The sequence below is a fragment of the Triticum dicoccoides genome, chromosome 3A (assembly GCF_002162155.2).
Source record: "Triticum dicoccoides isolate Atlit2015 ecotype Zavitan chromosome 3A, WEW_v2.0, whole genome shotgun sequence".
Classification (NCBI taxonomy): Eukaryota; Viridiplantae; Streptophyta; class Magnoliopsida; order Poales; family Poaceae; genus Triticum; species Triticum dicoccoides.
This window is the reverse complement of record NC_041384.1, coordinates 9168103-9177546: the sequence shown is the minus strand read 5'-3', so window position 1 is coordinate 9177546 and position 9444 is coordinate 9168103. Positions and strand designations below refer to the sequence as shown.

The 9444-nt window shown below is 39.6% G+C and overlaps 1 long non-coding RNA gene across 1 annotated transcript; it reads right to left on the bottom strand.

The window, feature by feature from the left end:
- Window positions 1-1125: 1125 nt before the first annotated feature.
- On the bottom strand, window positions 1126-7261 carry LOC119270912. Its single transcript, XR_005134363.1, has 4 exons — window positions 7109-7261; window positions 6663-6908; window positions 1486-1858; window positions 1126-1323 (listed from the first exon to the last, which is right to left on the bottom strand). It is a non-coding gene; the product is annotated as an uncharacterized LOC119270912 (long non-coding RNA).
- Window positions 7262-9444: the final 2183 nt, after the last annotated feature.

Sequence of the window (9444 nt, the reverse complement as noted above, 5' to 3'; positions counted from 1 at the left end):
ACGCTTCCGCGCGTGATCTACAAAGGTATGTAGATGCAATCCGATCACTCGTTGCTAGATGAACTCATAGATGGATCTTGGTGAAACCGTAGGAAAATTTTTGTTTTCTGCAACGTTCCCCAACACTTGTTTGGGACTAAACACGACGTTCTTGTTGTTCATTAAGTGCTTTGGATCCTTTATAGTGAACTTAGACCGTTTCTTGCTAATTTATATAGTTCATAATCTATCTTGCAAATTCTATTTTATTTAAGGTTTAATATAGTGTATGCATGAATCACGGCGGATTTCAGGTTTGCATGGTGGATCTGTCCTGCGGCAATGCTGAACGGAAGGGGCTTCTAATGAGGTAGGACGACTACCTCCTGACCCCGTGCAATTTCCCAACGAATACTCTACTTCTCATGATTTAGAAGAACCAGCAGTAGCTCAACATTCAATACGCTTGATTAAATGAAGCTTCTATCTTCCGGAGCTTTTTGGTGCACTATTAGATACTCCCATTTGTGCACTTTGAGCTTTCTATTTATCATTTGTGTTCTGTTTGTGGCTAAGCCAGTAGTTGAGCTGAATCACTTTCTACCATGAGTGAGAAGACTCCAGTTCGCAAGAAACTAAGAAGCAATGGTTGGTGCATCTACACACAAGATACTATCAAGAAATGGTGCTTTTACATTCCAGAAATATTTGGTAGTTGCAGGATAGTTGCAACGTAGGGCAGTTAAGTAACACAAGCTCAGAGATTAACTCTCTTTGGTTCAATGATTGAATTCAGTTAACTTGTGATCTATTTAACCAGACCTTCATTTTATGTTGAGTTGCTTAATAGGAAGCTTTGCTTCTATTTATGACTTAATTTTGTCAGCTTTATTTCTTGCACCTTCTGGTTGTATATCTTCTTGAGCAGCATACATGGAGTTAGAACTTACTTTTGTCAGCTTTGCTTCCATTTATGACACTAATTGTTGGCGGGGTACGTTGGTCCTTGGTGGTCGGTTATAACGCTCTAGTAGCTCCAATCAGGAAGAAAACAACATATAACACTCTAATAGCTCTATATCATGCACGATTCAGGATTATGTAAAAAAAATGCCATACACAACCATGACAGGCTCAACAGAATTATTCCTAGCTGTTTAACTTGTGAACATAATATGCACAAATAGTATTACCGACGGAATAGGACCATTCATGACGAATTCCTCTGCTGATGACCAATGGAGAAAATCAGTTAGAAATTTAATCAATCAGTGTCAACCGATGAGGACTCGATCAAATTCAACCAGTCTAACCCATTGGTCGGAAGATGTCTCGCCTACCCCCCTGCATCCACAATAACAATCACAACATATTACAGCCATTTGTGCTTCGCCGCTGTTGACTAACCCAGCAGTGCTGCTTAGTTACATGCGAATTTTTGGCAGAAATATAGTTAGAGGGTACGGAAGAAAACAAGGCAACAGATGCTAGCTAGAAAGTGCGTACCGTGACGGCAGATAACAGCAGCTTGCCAAAACACAAGTATGTATATTGAAAATTCCGAAGTACTCTGATCTTGTTCTTCAACTATGACCGCTAGCTGCTAGCTAGGCCACCCCTAAACCGGACCAGAAATGCAGGAGTACGAGACTTTGAACTGAGAAGCTTCAGACAGCGGCAACAAGGTAACCCCTCCTCTTCCTCTTCTCTAACTAACTAAAGAGCGCACAATCCAATCTTCATCTGATTGGGACACATGATGAATTCCTCGTTTAAGAACTACTCAGGATGAATTCCTCCTTGGAAGACCAAGACAGAAAATCTGCTCTTCAAATTCCATCAGTCTAATTAACCCATAGGTTCAGGATCTCAGCACCACCTACAAAGACAAGAACAAGCACAACATGTTAAAAAAAATGTTAAAATTTGTGCATCAGCACTGTTAACCAGTACCAGAACGGCAGTACTCAACTACTAGCTCTGAACCATAATACAAGACGTGTTTGCAGTTCAAATTGAACTGGAAAAATGTCTTATCATACGGAGGGAGTATATAGGCGTAAGTTTGGCGAGCACCCGCACGGATACGGTGGCACGCTTTGGTGAAGGCTGGGGAAAGCATGCTAGCCATGGTGCCAAGACAGGTCCAGCATCATGACACATGACATCGTGCTATAGTTCATCCCGTCCCACCTGCAGCTGCGGCGACGACGAATTGAGACAAGGACGGGAGAGGAATAACTGGGCCGCACAATTTCGAAACCTAGTGCCGGATACTATATGGTGTTTTTTTTCTTGCAAGAGAACGGGACACGTGAGCACGCCACCCAGCCATCTGGTAATACGTATAAAGGGTTGCTTGTGAGCTCGGGTGATCATTTCACCAAGTTCTAAGTCAGCAAGCACTTTTTAACAGTCGTGACCAACGTGCACATTCGTGCCAAGAGTCCCGCTTCGGTACAACCCCCCTCGCAATACGTATAAAGGGTATTATAGGCATTTCGCAATTTGTATCTATCTTTGTAGTAACTTATACACCGGGGAGCTTAATTGGGCCGGCCCACTTGCGGTGCCATGCGGATGAAAAATGGCGAAAAACGATCGCACAAGCTGGGAATCGAACCCACGACCACTCAAAAGATTAAGTGCGCCCACAACCACTGCGACAGCATGCCTTTGGTTGGTAATGTACAGCTAGGCTCATTAAGTAAGCGACCGACTGGGAATTTTAAAAAGATTTTACGAACACTTTGCGAACTGGTCATTTTTCCATAATTTCTTTTTATTTATTTAATTTCCTTTTCCTGTTACATTTCTTCTTTCTTGTTCAAAAAATGGTCATGCTTTCAAAATGTTGCCCAAAATTTCAAAAGGTTCGTTACGTCCATATTTTATTCATAAATTAAAAATTATTTGCATTTTTGAAAATTGTAAGGTAATTTCATAAAATGTTTGTGTCTTTAACTTTTTTTCAAAATGTCAAAATTCAAATATTTTTTTTAAAAGCACGAACAAATTTGTGAAAACAAACATTTTCTCAGAGCACGGACAAAAAATAAATTTCAAAACATTTTTCAGAAATGAGACTAAATATATGATATCAAAAAATTGTTCTAAATTTGCCTGAACATTTTTTGGATTTGTGAATTTTTTTAAAAATGAGAATTTTTTTTATTTCCGAACAAATTTCAATAGTCGCTTAACAGGAGCAATGTCGTCACTTAGTTGGGCAAGGCCTACGATTTTATTTTCTATTCTATTTTTTTCTCATTTTTTGTTAATTTATCTTTTTTTCCTTTTTAAACTTTTTTTAAACCTGTACAAAACTTGAAATACCAAAGTTACAGTTTAAAGTAACTAATTCAAATCATGATTTTAATTCTTTTTTGTTTATATATTTATTAAATGTTTTTAAAAAACATTTGTTGTTTTGAATTCTATCATTTTGTATTTACTAGTTATGTTAGAAACTTAAAATGACAGTTTTAAGTATCTATATAAATTATGATTTTAAATACTTTTTTCCTTCAAACCTGGCATGGATGACTACTTGGGCATGCTATGTTGAACATGATGTATTTTTTGGACATTTTTGAAATGACCTAAACATTTGCAAGTAGGTGGTATGCCCATGGTAGGCATCCATGCCTCTAATATTTTTTCCATGGCCTTGTATGACAAACTAAAGGCACCAATCCAAGTTGCATGGGTTTTCGACAAGTTTTGCATTTTTTTAAGTTTTCTCAGTCAAAAAAGATCGATAAATGGCTAGACGTGTCGTAACTTGCATATGGTGTCGGAAGTAGTTCAAATCTTCCATGGTGTTCGACAAGTTTTGCATTTTTCTAGAGTTTTCTCAGTAAGAAAATGCAAAAAAAGGTTGGACGTGTCGCAACTTGCATACGGTGTCAGAAATTGTTCAAACATGGCATGGATGCCTATGAGGGGCATGCACACCTGGTGGCAATAGTTGGGATCATTTCAAGGATGAACAAAAATAGACTACGTTGGACAAAGTATGTTCTGGGGCCAGAAGGCTCCGTCTAAGAGCATGTTATTTTTCGACATCCTTGAAATTTTAAGGGCCTCGTATGAACAATTCAAGGCATCATAAAAAGTTTTTTGGGTTTTCGACAAGTTGTGCATTTACTGGAGTTTTCTCGGTGAAAAAATGACAATTAATGACAGAACATGTCGCAACATGCATACAGTGTCGGAAATAATTCAAACTAGGTATGGTTGCCTTACATGGGCATGCCCACTTGCTTGCAAAAGTTGGGGCAGTCTTGATATTTCCAAAGAAATATCATGTTCAATGAAGAGTGTTCGAATAGGCCAGAAGGATCTATTTGGGAGCAACTCATTTCTCGAGATCCCGTAAATGAACCCATTTTTTCATGGCCTTGTATTCAAGGCACCATGCCAAATGGTGTGGGTTTTTGCCAAGTTTTGTCTTTTTTGGAGTTTCTCAGTGAAAAAGTCCTATTAATGGCAAAACGTGTCAAAACGTGCATACAGTGTCGGAAGTCGTTCAAACTAGGCATGGATGCCTAAAATGGACATGCCGACTTGCCCTTAAATTGCTCCATTTTTCATGGCCTTGTATGACCAATTCAAGGCACCATGCCAAATTATTTGGGGTTTCGCCTAATTTTGCATTTTTTGAAGTTTTCTTGGTTAAGAAGGCCGATAAATGACCGGATGTGTCACTACTAGCATATGGTGTCGAAAATCATCCAAACCAGGCATGCCTACCATCTTTCAAAAGTGGTATTCATTTTAAGGATGTCCAAAAATAGACTATGTTCAATGGAGGGTGTTCGGATAGGCTAGAAGGGTCCGTTTGAAAGCTTGTTGCTTTTCGACATCCGTCAAATAACCTCCGATATTTCCCACCAACTTTTATGACCAATCAAGACACAATGCCAAGTTGTTTAGATCTTTGAGAAGTTTTGCATTTTCTAGAGTTTTCTCCGTGAAAATAGGGTGATAAATGGTCAGACGTGTCGCAACATGTAAATGATATTGGAAGTCGTTCAAACCTGACATGGATGCCTCATATGTCCATGCCAGGCTCTTACAAGACGCTGGGATCATTTATCCATAGCCTAAAATATACCAGTTAGATGAGTGTATTTGTAATTCCCGTCATTATCACTCAACATAAACTTTTTTATTTTTTCCTAACAATTTCCAGAAATTTGTCAACAGTTTTGGAATTTCAAAGTGTGTATGAAAATTGTACTAACTTGAACACTTTTTTTCCAATTTGAAAAAAATGTTTGTGGTTTGTTTTCCAATAATGCTTGCCAATTTGAAAAAGTGTTTGCATTTTTTTAATGTTCGAAAATTGAAAATTTGTCATGTTTTCAAGAAAATGTTTACAAATTTGATAAATTATTCGTCTTTTTAAAAAATGTCTACAGTTTCAGAATTTTTTTTACAATTCTGAAAAACTGTTCTCAAGATTTGGAAAATATTCACAATATCAAAGTATTTTTCAAAAAAAGGTTCAGAAATTTGAAAAAAAAATCACGTTTCCAAAAGAATTTCATATTTTTGAAAAAATCCAAAAGTTGAAAAAACACATTAGTTATTTTAGCTATAAAAGACGCTTTAGCTAGAATGTCCGGTCCGGTTGTATACCAGTTTTGATCTTCTACAGTATTCCTCATAAAAAAAACACCTACAGTACGTCAATTCTAGGTGATAAATTACTGCGCCACACAATTATCACCAACTCGTGATGGTTCTGGTGGCTAGTAGAAATTTCACGACCCTGGAGGTCTTGTGTTCTATACCTAATAATAGCACTGTTTTTTTGGATTTTCGATCCGTGCGTGCGACAGTACACAATCACTAATGGGCTGGCCCAAGGCGGACTCAGAACAGGCCAGATCTCCGACGTATTTTCTAGAAAGACCATCTTACCCTTTATTATGAAGGGGTGTGGACAGATCTCGTCCGTTAATGTGTTTCTGGGGGGTTGTACCGAAGAAGAAGTGTCGTGCCAATTTGTGTGACTGCCAGTGTAATTACTTTTAAAATTAGTTCAGGGGCCTAAATTCGTAGGCTTGTAAACAAGGCAAATTTTGCCTATAACTAAAAGTCATCGCACGAATCTGAAAGCAATGACAGACGTTGGATGCGTGCATAGTACTCCCTCCATTTCTTTTTAGTCTGCAGATAAGATTTGGTCAAAGTCAAACTTTGTAAAGTTTGACCAACTTTGTAGAAAACAATATCAACATCTAAAACACTAAATTTGTATGTTACGAAAATTAATTTCATGATGCATCTAACAATATTGATTTCATATTGTGAATCTTGATATATTTTTCTATAAACTTAGTCAAAGTTAACATGGTTTGACTTTAACCAAATCTTATACGCAGACTAAAAATAAACGGAGGGAGTACTATATCCGTGCATGGTTGAAAAATTACCCTCCCTACCTTGCCGTCCAATGATCTGTGAGGAAACATACCCTGTATACATAGCGCTCTTGCTAGCTAGCAGATACATTATGCATGCATTTTTTGGGTTCGATGAAAGAACAATTAATGGTAGACACAACCATGATGAAATGTTCAAGAGAATTACTAGCTCCCAGCTAAACTAAAACCACACGTGAATGCAATACTTTTTGAACGTAAAATGCACAAGGGTGTTTACCGTCATACCGTGGATCGAATAGAACTCATGATCTGTGAACGACCAAGAAAGAAAAGTAGCAGCGAACTTAACCAATCATCAACTGATGAGTAGTACTCATGATGAATTCCTCCGCCCAAGACCAAGAGAGAAAAGCAGCAGCGGAACTTAATAAATCTTCAAATGACGAGAACCTCTCAAGATGAATTCCTCTGTCCAAGAACAGCTGCAAATCCGATCAATCTAACCCATCGGTTCATAGATCTTGGCACCACCTGCAAACACAAGCACAACAATTACCAAGCACCACATGTTAAGTTTGGGCTTCACACTGTTAACCAGTACCAGTAGTCCAGTACTCAACTACATATATATACGCAATCTTTCTTTTGGTTGAATAATTAGTTTAGAGGGCATGAAGAAAGCAGGGCAGCAAATGCAAATGTTTGTTAGTGGCTAGCCAGTACATGCATACCTCAACAGCAGACAGCAGATGAGAAGCCTGAGATAGCAAAAACTTGGATTGAAAATTTTGAGCTACTCCTATCTGCTTCCTGAATTGTTAAACAGCTAATGCATGAGTGCGAAGCTTTGCCCTCAGAAGCTGCAGAGCAATGAAACTGGCTCCTCCTCTCTGCTTGCGAATAAAGAGTGCATGATTCCTTGCTTGATACCTCCTCCATATTGATGCAGCTGCTGCTTTGTTTCTGGCTTCCCCCCTTTCCTCTTTGCCAAAGCATAAAGCAACGTATGTATGCTGCTGCTTTGTTTTTGCCTTTTCTTTTTCTTTTCCAAAAATGACTGAGATGCAGCTGCTCTTACAGGTTTCATTTTTTGCTTTTCCTAAAGAGGATTATTTCCTGCAAACACTACAGATTTCCATGGCGTTTTGTGCTGCTAGAGATAACTTTTGTTCAGCAAGGTCTCTGTCACCTAAAAGTTTGGCCGAACTCCCTCAGTCTAAAATATTCAATACATATTTTACCTGCCCCGGTTCAATCTTTGAACAATCAATCTAACAACATTATATTATTATTGAAAAAATCATTCAGATTTCGATGTTCTAACTGTGCGATAGGCGGAAAGCGTCTTGCCTCGTTGGAGGGACGCGTTGCATGTTTATATGGCAGGGGCGCACCTCCCTAGATAACAGCGCATACAAGAGTTTGTTAAGATTACATTGCTTGGAGAAGAAGGGATAAGAGAGAGGAAGGATTTGGTTATATCCACCGAAACCATTTAAACATCTATCCCTAGTCTATCTCTACAATGCTACGTTTAACACTAACTATTCAAGAAACATTGAAGAAATTTATGATCAAAGCTTGAACTTGGTCTTATAATTAAATTCAGAGCACATCTTGCCTTTTTGAACGTCTGAAAGCATTCCTGATTACTTCTAAAGTATGAAAGCAAAGGTTCTTCCTTTTTTAAGCCATCCAACAATTCGAAAGAGCAGCAGGGAAAGCTTCAAGAATCCACTATTTCTGGACAGTTCTAATCCGGCAAAAATAACCCAGAGGGTGTTATTGTTATCTCCCTCAATAACCATCTAGACATGCAAAAGGCCATCATATTAAACTGAGGGTGTTATTGTTATTGTTATTTCCAAAAACTTGTTCCATATCGTTAAACTAAACTGTATGTTATTGGCACTTTACATGATGTATCATTCGGAGTTTAATTGATAGCATAGGTCATCAGATTACCAGAAGCTTTTGTGAACTAGATAGTACTTGCTGGGTTAAGACTTGAGAGTCTACTTGTTAGATTTTTAACGATTAGTTAATGCATCAGTAGTATGTATAATAACACCCCCAATCTGCTACCTAAAACAAGAGAACAAAACACTAGTTCCAGATAATACATTCAGAATACAAAAATCGTGCCAAACAGTTCACAGGTGGCTCGGTCATTAGAAATAAACATTTTTTCCACGAAACCCTAAAAAACTTCCCTGGCGGCGGCGACTAGGGTTCGGGGGAAACAAGAGGCACTCGTTGACGTCTGATCGGCGGTGCGCACCGGGACCCCTGGAAGATGGCCTCATCTGATCGGGGCAAGGGTGCGGGCGGATCAGAATCGCCGCGCACGGCTAGGGCTCGGCTGGAAGAGGCCCTAGGAAAGTTGGGTATTACCGAGGAAGAAGCTACTCCGTTGGTCATCGATGATCGCGAGGAGGATGCGCCAGAGAAGTGGCTATTAGCGGGGAAGGTTCTTCACCGAAATCTGCTGCATATCAACACCATTGCTAATGCACTCCGTCCGGCGTGGGGGAATCCCCGGGGGCTTCAGTTCAGATCTATGGGGGAGAACATGTTTGTGGCTGATTTTGAATCCCAGAGAGATCGTGATCGTGTGTGGGCAGGATCCCCATGGCATATCACTAAGAATGCAGTGATTTTGTCCGAGTTTAAGGATTGTATGAGGCCGGACGAGGTTCGTTTTGACAGGCTCCATCTATGGGCAAGGGTTTTGAACTTGCCCTACAACCTCCGGGATGACTCATGGGGAAGGATGATAGCTAAACAGATTGATCCACAGGCGTCCTCGGCGCAGTTCGATCACATGGGTGGTTTTCTGCGCGCTAGGGTTCCCATTGATGTAAACAAGCCTCTTAGAAGGTGGATTGTGATTGATTCGGCGAAAAGGAAGCAGCAAGATGCATATGATATCCAGTATGAGAATGTTCCTCACTTTTGCTTCTCTTGCGGCCGATTGGGTCATGCTGACCCGTTCTGTCCTACTCCTGGTCAACGGGATGCCAATGGCAAGCTCCCATTTGGTCCGAGTTTGAGGGCTGAGGAGCGA